Below are 14,594 nucleotides of genomic sequence, written 5' to 3'. Positions count from 1 at the left end.
TGCCACTACAGGATTATTTTCAGCAAGGAAAAGGCTTAGAGAGTCTTTGCTGTGTGTTCATAGGAAGTGATGTATGGTGGTTCCCCCTAAAGTTGGAATCCTATAAAATTATGAATGAGAAGGGGTGTGAGAATGGATACTTCTAACAAATCATTAAAATGATACTTGACTGTCATGGCCGGTCTTTAAAATATTCCATTGCTATATTAGGGATATTTTATATTATTAGGCTATAAACTTAATATTTACTGTATTAGGCTGTAAACCTGTTCTTTATGCTGGAGGTTAAACATAGAAAAAACAGTTCAGAACTTCTGGACACATTTGCTTTTTACTCAAGGGAAGATTTTTAATTACCAAGTAGAACACCTTCCAATTTTGTTTGTCTCCATTATTAAAAATAATTGCCTCTCAGTCTCAGTGGGTTATATGCATACTTCAATTAAATGGAAAACAATTGCACATGATTGGGACTTTTCTTTCAATTCATAATCAGAATCCATGAGGAATGAGGCAGTGGTGGATAAAATAAGTTTCAGCTAAGATTTTTCATGGCTCATCTTCAGTACCATGCATATCTTGTTATTTCAAAAGTCTTGAATGCCAAATGGGAATTTTTAATTTAAAAAATCACAGTGCTGAGGAGATGCTGAGGTGAATGGGGAGCCTCATAGGAAGCTAAGGTTTTATACGAAGTATAATGTAAAAAGCAGTTAAGTATCTTCAGGGATGAGATTCCCATGGCAATGTAAAATTTTGGAAGACACAAACTAGATCACAGTAGGTACACGAAATCAGAGCAGTGATAGTAGGGCAGTGTGAGTCTGTGTGTGTGCGTAAATAAATTAGGTTTAAACTTAAAGTCATCACAAACTTAATTTTCATTTTCATCTCTATGGTTGTAGAAGTAATTTTATTTCCTTTAAAGTTAATATGATTCTAGTAACTGATATGTGAGACATTTTCAATGCTGACACCAGTTCTTGAGAATAAAGAGTCTGTACAGGAAAAATGTGTACATGTCACAGTATGTGGAAACACAAGTAAAGAGAGAATGTTTTTGGTTGAGTCCAGAAATAAAGCTGAGACAACTGGAAAAACATTATACTAGAGGAGTTAATGTTTCAACATAAAAACACTGCTCTAAGAATGTGAAGAGACACTTCAAAAATAGTGAGCAGTCCTCTCTCTCTGGCATGCTAATTTCAGGAGTTCTGGTAGAGGCCACATAATCAAACATCTGTGGAAAGATGCTCTGCAGATCAACCCAGCGTTGTTTCAGAAGGTGAGCTAAATTGGTCTATGGATGATCCTGACTTGCAGGTGAGTACACTTCTGGACCATTTTCCCAGTAATTATTCTTCCTTCATCAGGGAAGAAGGAATGCGACCATTTGACCAATGGCTTCTAAGAGCACATGGTTTTACCAGGCGTGAGCCAAAGAAATAATCTACGTAAGTTACCTAAGAAGAGAGAAGCTGTACAAGGAGGGAGAGTGAGGTGTTCTGCAGCCTTCACAGCTTGAGCAATGTTATGAGAGATTTTGGATGCTTGCTAATTTGTAATATTTTTACTAGAGAGTAGAAAAGCATGCTTCTCAGTATCCCAAATTTGATGGGAAAAGTTACAGTCAGGTCTCATTACTATGAATTGTTTTGGATATAAAAGAGAGGAAGGCTGGTCAGCTGTGAGAGGCGCAGTGAGCAGCGAGCAGGCTGTGCACTCAGCCTGGCCTCTGTGAGGCTCCTTCTGGCTGCTCCTTCTAAAAGGGAGGAGGTTGCAAGACAGAAGGCAGATGGGGAACGACAGGTGTGCTTTTCTCCTGGGATGTATGAAATAGTGCACAGAAAGAAACCTCACAAGCAGAGAGCTGCAAACCAGTGTGGGTGGTATCCAATTATTATTTAATATTACCTTGAAAATAAGAGACAGACTGTTGAAAATGGTTGTGATCAATGTTTGCTCTTCCAAGTTCTAAACTTCTTGTGCTTTATAAAAACAATATATCAATTATCTTGGGGCTCTAGCAAGGAGAATAGAGTCTTTCCTGGACTTTGGCAAAGAAATATCTGTAAAATTCATTCTCAGGGTCCTTTTACTCTATCAATAGCTCAGGACTCAATTACTCTATCAATTTAACTTATTCACAGATGTGCCAGTTGCTCCACTTTAAATGTACCTCAGATTTTATCAATTAAAAATTGCTTAGATTTTCTAATACTGCTTAACAGCTTGTTGAGAACCAAGTTAGGAGGTCGCAGTGGTGGAAATAAAATGTCAGTCAAGATATTCAATTTCAGAAAATTCTCCCTTGAAGTATAAAAACCTGCTCAGATAACTTGGCATTGAGCAACCTTATGAGACAGCCTTGTTTGCTTTTTTGACTCAGGTTTATTGCAGGAACAAAGACTTGACTTGCATCATTTGTGGTCAGGTCTGTAAACATTTTCTATGTTTGCATTTCTATAACGAACTAACTCCAGCAATGCATTGTGGGTGCAAGTTTTGTTTTTATAAGGTTCTTCTCTACCTTTAAAACATTTATCTTTTAGTCATGCTATGTTTTTACATATGCAAAAGAGGAGCTAAGGGTTTAGGAAAGGAAAAATAGAGCTTTAGGAATGGATATTTTCCAGTAGTTAGCATAAACTGAGCCTGTCAAAACCAAAGTGAAACTGAGACTAAGAGGACATTTGGATTGTCAGAACCAAAATATGTCCCTGTGTATGAGAACAGCACCATGTAACTGACCCCCTCTTACCCATCCTCTGTTTTGTTACACCCTCAAGCTCCATCTTTCCATCAGTGATGGTGAAATTTCACCATTCTACCCACAGATTTCACTGGTAACTTATGTGGAAATTCCTGGCCAAGAAAGTTTATCTAAACGTGGGGTTGTGCTGTGGTTTGGGAAAGGATCATCAGACTTGAGATCAGCTCTGCCACTCTTAGCAGAGAATGTGGTGGATGAGCTTGTTACCCTCACAGAGCATCTGGAAAACAGGAATGAAAACCACCGCAATGTTATCATGAAGACTGAGTTAAGTGAGCAGCAGGATGGGGAAGCTTCTTAGGATATTTAAAACAACATAAATGCTAATTATTTCCTTAGACATGGAAATGATAGGATTCCCTGCTCTATACTCTGGAACTTTCCCACCACAGTTATCCTGTTATTTTATAGTTATCATCATGTCAAGAAAAATGTATGACTGAAGTGGATGGACAGCTTTGTTCAGTTGGGAGAGGTAGAGGCAAAAAAATAGGGGGCTCTGCTCTGGCAGAGAAGTCAGACGTGAGTTGGGGTTCAGAATCCTGAGCAGCCTTCTGGGTTGGGTATATGGGGGAGAACCCTGGCCTTGTAGAAAGATGAAAAAGTACCCAAAGTTAGGGTGCTGTTGGGGAGCACTGAAGACAATGTTCATCTAGCCAGGTTTTGCTTAGAGTTGGTCTACACTTTCCTGCTTTGTATTGTACCTACTGCTGCCACTGTTTGGGGGAAGATTTTAAGGAGATGGAATTGTTTTATTTTTTCAAATTATAAAACAATATATATTGCATTGTAGGGGCTAAGTGCCTAGACTTTGGATCAGACTTCCTGGGTTCAAACTCCATCTCTAACATTTATTAGACCTGTAACCATGGGCAAGTTATTTAACTCTCCACTCATCAACTTCCTCATCTGTAGATAAAGAATAACATTAGTAAAACCTTTAAAGGTTTCATTGTATAACCTTTTAGCCTTCATAAGTGATTTACTTTTACCTTATAACCTTTAAAAGCAAAACCTTATAAAGTGATTGTGAAGATAAAATGAGTCAATGTGTGTTAAACATGACAGTGCCTGGCATCGTTGTAGATAATGTACAAATGTTTATTATTATTATTATTAGCTATAATCCCTGTTTATTAGCTGTAACATAATTTCCACTGTACTATGGGCTATATTCCAGTTTAGCATATAACCTTCCCAAAATATTTCCAGGCACATACAAACATGCAAATAGCAGTTAATTTTATTATTTTTTTAAAGCAATAGCCTCATATAGATATATATTCTTCTGCAACTTGCTTTTTCAGTTTTAACAGTATGGAGTAGGCAACATTTTTGTAAGTACATATACACATATATCTTTATTCTTTATAATAGCTGTGTAGTTGTCAGACACTGCTATTTGTCCAGTGTCTATTCTCCCCTTTGTCTTTCATAAAATAAACCATGCTTACTTCTTAAATTCCTTTTCAACCTATAGCTCACTATGGCCAGTAAGATGGAAGCAGAGATCTCTGAGAGGGGCTTCCAGGAGTTTGTAAGAAGGAAACCTTGGTTGGGATGCTCCTTCTTCCATCTTCTGCTCCTCATGGTTCTTGCCTTCTTTTCCTACCTGGAATGTGGATGTGAGGCCTGGAGCTGCAGTGGCCTTACTGGGACTATAGTAATAGTAATGGGGATTAAGACCCACACACAATGGATAGCAGTATGGAAAGATATAAAAAGCCTGAGTTAAGTGAGCAGCAGGATGAGGCTTCTTACGTGAGATATGTGAATTTCTGTGTGTTAAGTCACATTTTTATGTTGCTCTTAGGAAAATGCATTCCTATCTGATGGGGATTTTGGTATGTGGAAATGCAAGGGTTGTAAGTAATGTAGCCTAAAACGTGAAAATGGCCTAGTAGGGGAGGAAGGCTATCTGAAGGACTTTGTAGTCTGGAGAGTTGGTGGCCGTTACTATCCAGTGGCAAAGTGGGAAATCTATATTTCTGTATACCAAGGCATATAATTAGGGGAAATGATAGAAAAAATCAAAATCTTGGTATAGACAAATTATTTCTTGCCACTTTCAGCAAAATCATTTAAATGAGATGTGAATTCAGACCACAGTTAGCCAATCTACAAGGAGGGATGGAAGAAAACACCTAAAAATGATATTCTGTTGGAATCCCACAGTTAGATAGAAAATGCCAATTACTTCCATCCTTTAAGAGAAGGCCAAGAGAAGCTCTAGCAGGAAATAAGACAGGCACCTCAAGCCTCCCTCTTCTGTGAAGAGCTCTCTGCCATTCCAGAGAGGGGAAGCACAGGTGCATTTGAGGATGTTGTCTGAAAGACTATGAGTGGCCGTTAAGCTAAGGATATTCTACTGATGCCAAATCCCACCCACATCCCTGAGTCTCAGGCATTTGTCTGACTCGGGGATTTCTGCTAATCTACCGTAATTCTGCTTGAAGAGACTTCTGCACTTTGGAAAATATCTCCGGACATTAGTGGTCTTGACTTACTTACATTTCCACTACTGATATGCTTTCTTCTGGTTTCTATCATTTAGATTCTTACCCACTGTAGTAGGCAGAAAAAATGGCCTCCCAAGGATGTCCACATTCTAATCCTCAAAACCTGTGAATGCTACCTTACATGGCAAGGAGACTTGTTTAGATTGCTGTTCTTAAGAGCGTTGAACCACTGCTTGTAGGATCCCTCCCACCTTTCAGTGTTCTTCACCTTCTCTTCCCCAGCTACTAGTCCTAGATTGTCTATGCTACAACAGCCTGAGAAATAAACATCAGATTGTCAGTTGGATGTTTTCTTTCAATACAGACTTTTGCCTTTTTTCAGTGTTTGGTTTACAGTACAGGCCAGAAAAATCACACTTGGAAGTTAGGTGTCAGATTAGGCAGAAGTTTTCAATAAGATAAACTTTAAAAATAAACCAGATGGTCCTTCTGGTCTGGTGCATTATTGTCTTGAATTTTGTTTAATAGTTTCCAAAAGCAGACACACAGCACGTGCAGGGGGAGTTCCCACGTGGTGTGGCAGGGGCTCTGAGGGTGGCAGCAGGGGCAACAGTGAAGAGGAGAAACACCGACAGGAGGAAGGCAGGCCACCCAGGCGTATTTCACAAATCATGGAGAAGGGATCTCAACTTACCTGGTAGAGATTCAGAGACATTCAAAAACACAAGATGAAACTTTTAAAGAAATGTTTTATATGAATGAATGAGCCTTCAAAAATGTGTAAGAAATCCTCTGAGGGCTGGCGCAAATTTTAAGCACAGGCCAGGGAATGAAGGGAGGCTGAAACCACCAAGTATCCTGGGGGTCCCTGTGGACTCTGGTGGACTAGGAGGAGGAGGACTTTGTCTGCAATGAGGAGTCGAGATGTGGTGGCCATGGGATCTGGGCGAAGTCTCAAAACCTGAGTAGGTAAGTAGCATAAAGCAGGAGCAGAAATGAAATGCATTCAGGAAACGGTGAACTAGTACAAATAATGATCTAAAGAGAGAGAGAGATTAGTAAAATGATCTGTCTCAGCCATGGCTCTGTGTGGTGGTATAACAAAAAGAGGGGGGTCCCTAATAATTCAGGGTCACTGATTGTCTTTCATAGGGGTTTAGGGCCTGGACTCATTGATCATTTAGCAAATGATTATTAAGGGCCTACTTTGCCCTTAAAGTGCAGAGGAGCTGGAGATACCTTAGTTTAAAAAACACAAATAGCAGAAAAAACAAATATCTTTCCTCACGGAATTTTTAAAAAACCGGGAAAAAATTTAAACGTTATTTAAAGTGATAAGAGGTATGGAGAAAAGTAAAGCAATGAAGGCCTCTAGGAAGTTCTCAAAAGCTGTGCAGTTTTAAATAAGGTAGCAGGGAAAGTCTCAAACCAAGCACAGGCTTGGAAGGTGAGAGAGTCATGCAGACACCCAGGGTACGTGGTTTTCAGCAAAGCAACCAGCCAGTGGAAAGCTTTAAGGTGAAAACTTGGCACGGCCTGTTCAAGGATCAGGAAGGAGGCCACTGTGGCTGAGGTGGGACGGACAGGGCGAGGCTGGAGGAGAGGAGATGAGCAGATTAGAGCAGTGCTTGGCATAGATTGTGGCACCTCATAACTATTTTAAGCATTTGAACATCTTTGTAGTGTTACAGAAAAGGTAAAGGCACTCACAAGTTTGTGATGTGTTTCAATTAAGAATGTACATTAAATCACAAATAGTTTCAATAAAGAATGTACATTCAAATAAGAATGTACATTAAATCACAAATAGTTTCAATAAAGAATGTACATTAAAATCACAAAGCGGTCATTAAAATAAAAGAAATAATATATAAATTTTCAAAACCAGTAAAAGAAAAATATGTGATGAGGAAATTTTAAAAAGCAGTTTAATAGAGGAAAACAGAAAACAGAGAACAAATACAAAGTGGAGATTCAAATGTATGAGTGGTCATAATAAATGACCAGATCACTGAATTGGGTTAAAAAGGAAAACAGCTATGTGCTGTTTTATAAGAGAGAGAACATAAGTACATAGAAAGTTTGAAAATAAAAAGCAAAAAACGTACTGAGCAAATACTAATGAAAAAAGAAGACGGTGAAACTATTGTTATATTAGACAAAATAAATTTAAAGGTAAAATAAAAATGGGTATTATATAATAAAATGTTCATCAGAAAAATATGAAAGTTTTAATTTTGTGTACTGAGTAACATGCTTTCAAAACTGGTGATACAGAGAGTGAAAGAGTTATAAGCAGAATTTGACAAATCATTCATAATAATGGCATTACACACAACTCAGTAACAGGCCAGTTAGCAGAGAAACATTTGTTCTCAGTAATTAGAGATTTCACATTCTTTTTAAGTATACATGTGATCTTTATGATAATATGCCATATTCTAGGCCATAAAACATCATAGAACCAGTACATAAGAACCACAACTACAATTCAGTTAAGTTTGAAATAAATAAGAATAAAACTTAAAGGCTCATTTATTTTAGAATAAAAGAAAAAATAAATAACTAATGGACCATAGAAGCAATTGCAAAAGCAAAGAGAAGATATTTATTCTGAAAGATAAGAAAATAGTACATGCCTGTGGAATGTAGCTAAAGCATTGCTTATAGAAAATGTATGGCCTTAAGTTCATACATAAGAAAAGCAGCAAGACTGAAAAGTAATGATTTAAAATCTAACTACAGAAGTCTTTTTTTTTAAAGAAAATACAATAAACCAAAAGAAAATAGGAGAAAAGAAATTGAGAACAAAATTTAATGAAATTGAATAGAACTTCAATTCAGGCTCAAATAATTCCCACAGATTGCCAGAAAGTGAGACCACAAAAAAAATCCTAAAGCACACAAGGAAACAAGATACTATGAGTCAGACACAGGAAAAAAAAGTAGCACAATTATATCCACAAAGTTTAAGACACCAGAACACTAGAGATATTTTTAAAAGTGTGTTTCACTAAAGAAACCAAGAGTGGCTTGAAATTATAGGCAAGAAACAAAAGGCTATAAAAAGGACCAAGTAGATTTTGAAAAAATAAAATACATCTTTGGAAAATAGAGGTCATAATAATTCAAAATTTAAAATTCATTGGAATAAAAAAAACCTCAATGAAAGGGAAAATAGTAAATTATACGAAGCTGAATTAAGGAATTGAGCCAAAGAAATCATATCAAATGCAACAGAGAGAGGCAAAGAGATATAAAATATGTAACATAGGTTAGGGGATATTGATAATTGAATGAGAAAATCTAACAAATGCTTAATTAGAGTTCCACAGGGTACAACACAGAATGTTAGGGATGGGCAATATTTGAAGTACCAGTTGCTGGGGACTTTTCAGAATTTTTGAAAGACACTAATCTTCAGAATCAGAAATTACAATGAAGTCCAAACAAAGTAGATAAAATTAGAAAATCACATCTACACATATTATTTTGAAACTTCAACACAATAAGAATAAATAGAAGATCTTAAAAGCAAACAGTAAGAAAAGACAAATCACCTACGAAGGGATAATAATTAGACTCATGGCTGCCTTCACAGCACTGATGGAAGCCAGAAGATAGTAGATGAATACCCTCAGAGCTGAGAGAAAATAGCCATCTTTGCATTGTATGCCCAGCCAAACTTTCTAAAAAATGATGCTAAAAAACCCCCACATTTTAGAAAAACAAAAATCTCAGCTTACCCCAAAAGATCCTCATCAAAAGTAATTCTAAAGGATATACTTTACTCAGAGGTCAAATGATCCCAAACGGAAGATTGAAATGCAAAAAGGAACAGGATGGAAATGAAGAGGGAAGTAAATCACATGGAAGATTAACCCAGAAAGGAAACCTGAATAGGTGGAGAGAAATAAGTAAATGCAAAGCTATAATCAATGAGACTGACAAAATTTTCTAGTCTTTCTATCCTGAAATACTTAATTACCTTTCACCTAGGGAGTACACCTAAACATATTCTGAAGAAATTTATAAATTCCAAGGATAAAGAGAGATTTTTATTTTAGTTAGAAGCTTCCTGAAAGAAAATATTGGGGTGAGACTAGGACATGATTTAGATTTCTTATGTGTGACTGGATTCTAGAAGACACTGGAATAATGTGTAAAGAATTTTGAGAGGCAAATATTTTGATCTAGACCTCCTTGTTATTTGTATTTTAGGATAAAGACAGGAGAACTTGAAAAGTAGTCACCCTTGTAATCTCTCTGAAAAGTATTACCTTAGTAAGAATTCCATTTATATGAAAACAATATCCAAACATCTCAGGAAAGCAGAAGACAAGATATATAAGAAACAGTTGTAGAGAGTCCCTCTCTCCCATATCCTGATGAAAATCTTCAAAAATTAACAGGATCCTGCTTGAAAGTTTAGAAGAATCAGTACTTTGAGGCTTAAGTGCTCTCTGGAGAGACCAGGGAGGGGCAATATTCACTATTGTGCCTAGAGAAAAAAACAAGCACTTGCAGGAGAGCAAAGATCTGAGACAAACAGATCCCTCCTTTCTCCAGGAGGGTCTCATGTAACCCAAGGGAGGGAGATGAAGGTGACTAATTAGAGCTGGTGTTTTATTGAGGCAGAACTAATGCAAGAGATTACAAAGAACTTCAGTATGTATGAATGTAGTGAGACTGTGAAACAGATGCAAATAGAACAGGCCTTCTGGGTGCATTAAAAATTTTCCTCCAAAATTTAACATTTATTATGGTAATTGAAATAAAAATAGGAAAAAGTTTCAATGTCAGAACCAAGTCATGTTTTAAAATTCAAAATGGTTTTAATTTGGGTTTGGAGTGCAAGGCAATTTAAAGAAAATGGACCTTTGCTTCTTTAAAAAAAAAAAAAAGACCTTATGGGGTTTCAAAAATCACATAGAAAGGAGAGCTTATAAAAATGAGGAACTGAAGTATAAATAGAGTAAACAGCATAACTGAATACATCTTTGTTGGAAACACTGTACTGGTGACAGAATGACCTTCATAGTTAATTATACCCTTGCATCCCATAGGCCGTCGGGCTGTATATCATGAGCAGCGCACTTGACTGATGCGCTTTAGCTTGCCTTCCTTCTATCATGCAGCACACGCACGCTGCATCAAATTTCCTGGCAAAAGTGTTATTTCAAGGTAATGTGTATAATATTCTCTTGGTGTCACAATAATATTATTTCTCCTCTGACAGTATTGTTGGAATGATAGCTACCTTGATTAATACTCACCTGCCAATTCAAATAGGAACATATGTTGTGGATAAGAACAGTCATGCATACACTCTTGTTCTTATAAAGACTAAAGAGACTTCTGGTGGAATTCAACATAAAACATCAAAAATATTACTAAAAAAGTGGGAGCTGCCCATAAGACTGTCATTCTTATTTAAATAATAGTGTTTTCCTCTTATAGGAAGATTTAGTCTTTTTTCCCTGTTTTTTTTTCTTTGAGCAGGTATATTTTGTGGTAAAATGTACATAACACTGTGTTAACTATTTTTAAGTGTATGTCTCAGTAGCATTAAGCACATTCACACTGCTGTGCAACCCTCACCACCATCCATCTCCAGAACTTTTTTATCTTCCTGAACTAAAACTGCACACCCAGTAAACAATAACTCCCTATTTCCTCCTCCCCCATCCCCCAGTAACCACCATTCTGCTTTCTGTGTCTATGAATTTGGCTACCCTGGATACCTCATATAAGTGGAATCATAGAATATTTGTCCTTGTGTGTATGAGTTATTTCACTTAGCAGAATGTCTTCAGATTTTATCTGTGTTATAGTACTTTAGAATTGCCTGCCATTTTAATGATGAGTAATGTTCTGTTGTATGTACATACCGTGTTTTCTTTATAGAAGAATATATTCTTAAAAATTGCTTTTGATACTAAAGCATTATACACTGTTAGTGCAACTGATCACAATATATTGACAGCCTATAATAAGAGAAGCCATTATCAAGTACCTATTAGATACCCATCTTTAAAAATATACATTATCTATTGTCTTCCTCAGAGCTGTAAAAATGGGTTATTACTCTAATTTTGAAGAAAAGGAAACCAAATACAGTGAACGTAACTAAATAAAATGTATCTGGTGATGCACAGAGTATGTGGAAGTACTGGGATTCAGACCAGAGGTACTTAGTTCTGGAGCCTGGGCACTGTGCCTGCACCACCTGACGGTCTCTGCTGTCTTCAGGGTACACTGTATTATAAGCAGTGGACTTGTGCTAGACAGGCAGACACATAGTTGGGCTCTGACTCTGCCACCTACTAGCTGTGTGACCTTGGCCAACTCCTTTGGCTTCACTACATCGCTTCATCTGTAGAAGAAGATTAAGAACTGTAGCAATGGTAATGATAATAAGGCCTAGCAGTTTTGTGTGCTCCCTTTGGGCTGTGTACTAAGCTTGTCTTGTTATTAGCTCTTCTATACTTATAAAACACTGTATGGCATATTTCTTATTCCCTTTTATTTACATGCAGAAGCTGAAACACACAGAGGTTATGGCCCAAGGTCACACCACAGTAAGCAGAGCCAAACCTGAGCCAGTCTGGCTCTGAAACCTGCATTTTAACCACTGCTCACTGCTAAGAGGTTGTGAGAACTGAGATAAAGCATGGAAATTGCTCTACTCAGTGTGTGGTACACAGAAACCTCTCAAAAAATGTCAGTCATTATTTTTATGGCCATGATTTACTTGCCCTATTTCTATATGTCGTTCTGATGCTGCATCTGCTTTTCCTGTTTTTGCCTTGGAAATGTTCCCCGGGTGGGAGGAGAGATTGAGAATCCCTCGGGAACTTGCCCTCCTTGGCTCTGGACATGCTGTAGAAAATAGCAAGGACTTGTGCAAAGTCAGCTCAGTACCGGACCTAACATGCAGTCTTACTACTCAGGCTGAATTCATAGGAAGTGAGGTTATAGCCTTTGCATGCTGTTTGGCATAATATACACCTCTGAATTTTAAAAAGTCTGATTCTCTCCCATTTACACTGAAGTTAAATCACCCATGCAAATAAGTTGCTCAGAAGTTCGCTGAAAATGCTGTGTTTCTCAAGAAAGTTGAAAGGTCAAGAAAACTAAAACAGCATATATGTCCTGCTAAAGTACACAGGTCATTATTACTTTCAAAATTCTGGGTTCTTATTAATTTGGATTTAAGCCCCTACCTAATGTTATTTATCAATGACTACCAATAAATAATTATGGAATTTTATTTCCCTAATTATATTTAAATCTGACTTATTTCTTAACAAAGAAGAGTTTGGGCTATTTTCATATACCAGGCTTAAGGTTGTGCTTAATGCTGTGCTTAACAACGCTCCCCTCACACTCCTCCCAGGCTCCCACGACCAGCCTAGGCAGCCACACATGCACCATGTAACAATTACTGAACAACCTGCTGGGTTGCTTAACTGTGGAGAACACAAGAAAAATAAAGTGCAAGACCCAGCCCTAAACTAATCCATAATTTCATCACAACCACAGAGACAGTCCCAATTAAATAAGGATTTTAAAAATCAGAATTTGAAGGTATTAGCAATTTTATGAATTTCCTAGTTTTTAGAGTTAAAGAAACCTTGCATCTGATTTAATGCCAATTTTTAGAAGTATGCACTGAGTTTGAGCTGGTACTATGCTTTATGTTGAGTATATATTAGTGAATAGAATAACAGTTCTTTCTGTCAGGAAATGTACAATCTAGAAATAAAGATAGGTTATTTAAGTCTAAGGATAAGTCAATACTTTGCATTCCCTCCCTAAAACATACCAACCAATGTCTCTGCACTTACCACTTAATGATTAATTTTATTTGTTCCAAGAATTCGTTGTGTTCAACAGCAAACCTGATTATGTCAGTTGCACTCCTTATTTCAGTTACATTAATTAAACTTACATAAATAGATGAAGTAAGAGAGTAAAAGAGTGTGCGTGTTTCTACTAAAACTACTTTCATGCTTTGAAATAATTTGATAAAGTCAAGTTACCAAAATAGTGCTGCCGAATTAGGAGTTGAATGAGGCATTTGTAAAAAATTGAAGAGAAAGTTATTCTAGAAAGACTCTGCAAACAAATCACTTTGTGATTTAAAATATCAGTCAATATTGAAAAGCTGGCCCTCAAATATATTTACAGTAAACTGTGACTCCACGGAGCATTGCAGAGCCGGATGTCAGGCCCGAGGAGAAGTGGTGCGTGAGAGGAGTCTGCCGGGGAGAGCGCTAAACAAGATGAGTGTCCTGAACGGAAGGAATGGCACGTCCAAGGGTGCGGCAGGAGAAAAAGACTGGAAAAGCTTGGTGCCACTGAAGTCCGAACGTTAGAGCGTGCGGCAAGGGGAGGAGTCTAGGGAAATTATCAGGAGACAGAGCTTGAAAGCCTCATTAAAGAATCTGGAATTTTTAGGAACAAAGGGAAGCCAATGAGTAATTTTTAAACAGGTGACTGACTCTATCAGGTGTTCTTCGAGTGATCCCGTGGGCCTCAGTAGAACCAGATTTGGGGAAAGAGGGTGGAGAGCAAACCTGAAGGCAGGGAGACAGGGAAGTAGACGTGGCCCTGGACAGACTAGTCGTGAAGGGAGGGATGGAGGCAGTTGAGCTCAGTCTAGTTGCCAAGAGGTTATAGAGAGCTGAATAGATCAAGAGGAATCTAAGAGATGAAATTAGCATGACCTGGTGAGCCACTGATGTAGAGGGTAACAGAGAAGGGCAGTCACAGATGGCTCATAGATTTCTGACGGCCAACTGGGTAATGATGCCATTTAAAGAGACGGAACAATGGGGGATAATGAGATAAAGTGATAAAGTCTACCCAGTTTTATCTTACTTTATAAAAAAAGGAAGCTTCTAAAGAGGGTAAGTCTCTTACTTTAAGTAATGGAGTCAGAAATTAAGTTCAGATCTTTGACCATCCCCTACTCCATACCCCATCTGTCCAGTCCCTTTTCCACCCACATAGCGTAAACACCACCCATAATTCTGTCGAGGGTTTTATTGCTTTATGTTGAATATGGTAGGTAGATCACTACCAAGCCACCATATACGATATGAATTGTTCTTTCATTCTTTTCTGTGCCGTATTTCCTTTCTGTCCTCATAAACCCAGAAAAACCTTGGCTTAGCATTGCATTGAACCTGACTGACTTAAGTTTCACGCAGTAAAATCTTTTATCATTTTCAATGGAAATCTGACCCACAGAAAGATGAATGGAACAGGCCTTTTGTGAAATAGGTTGAAAATAATTGCATGTCAGACAGGTCTTGGAGAGGAGCCAGTGAAGTAGTATGTGAAAATGTGAAAGA

The 14,594-nt window shown here is 37.6% G+C and overlaps 1 protein-coding gene across 1 annotated transcript in view; it reads right to left on the bottom strand.

The window, feature by feature from the left end:
- ARHGEF38 (Rho guanine nucleotide exchange factor 38) overlaps positions 1 to 14,594 on the bottom strand; it is a 125,655-nt gene that overhangs the window by 96,355 nt on the left and 14,706 nt on the right. The gene's annotated exons all lie outside the window — the stretch shown is intronic.

Source organism: Manis pentadactyla, chromosome 5, assembly GCF_030020395.1.
Source record: "Manis pentadactyla isolate mManPen7 chromosome 5, mManPen7.hap1, whole genome shotgun sequence".
In the NCBI taxonomy this organism is placed as follows: domain Eukaryota; kingdom Metazoa; phylum Chordata; class Mammalia; order Pholidota; family Manidae; genus Manis; species Manis pentadactyla.
Note: the sequence above shows the minus strand (reverse complement) of the source record. Positions and strands in the feature narration are given on the sequence as shown.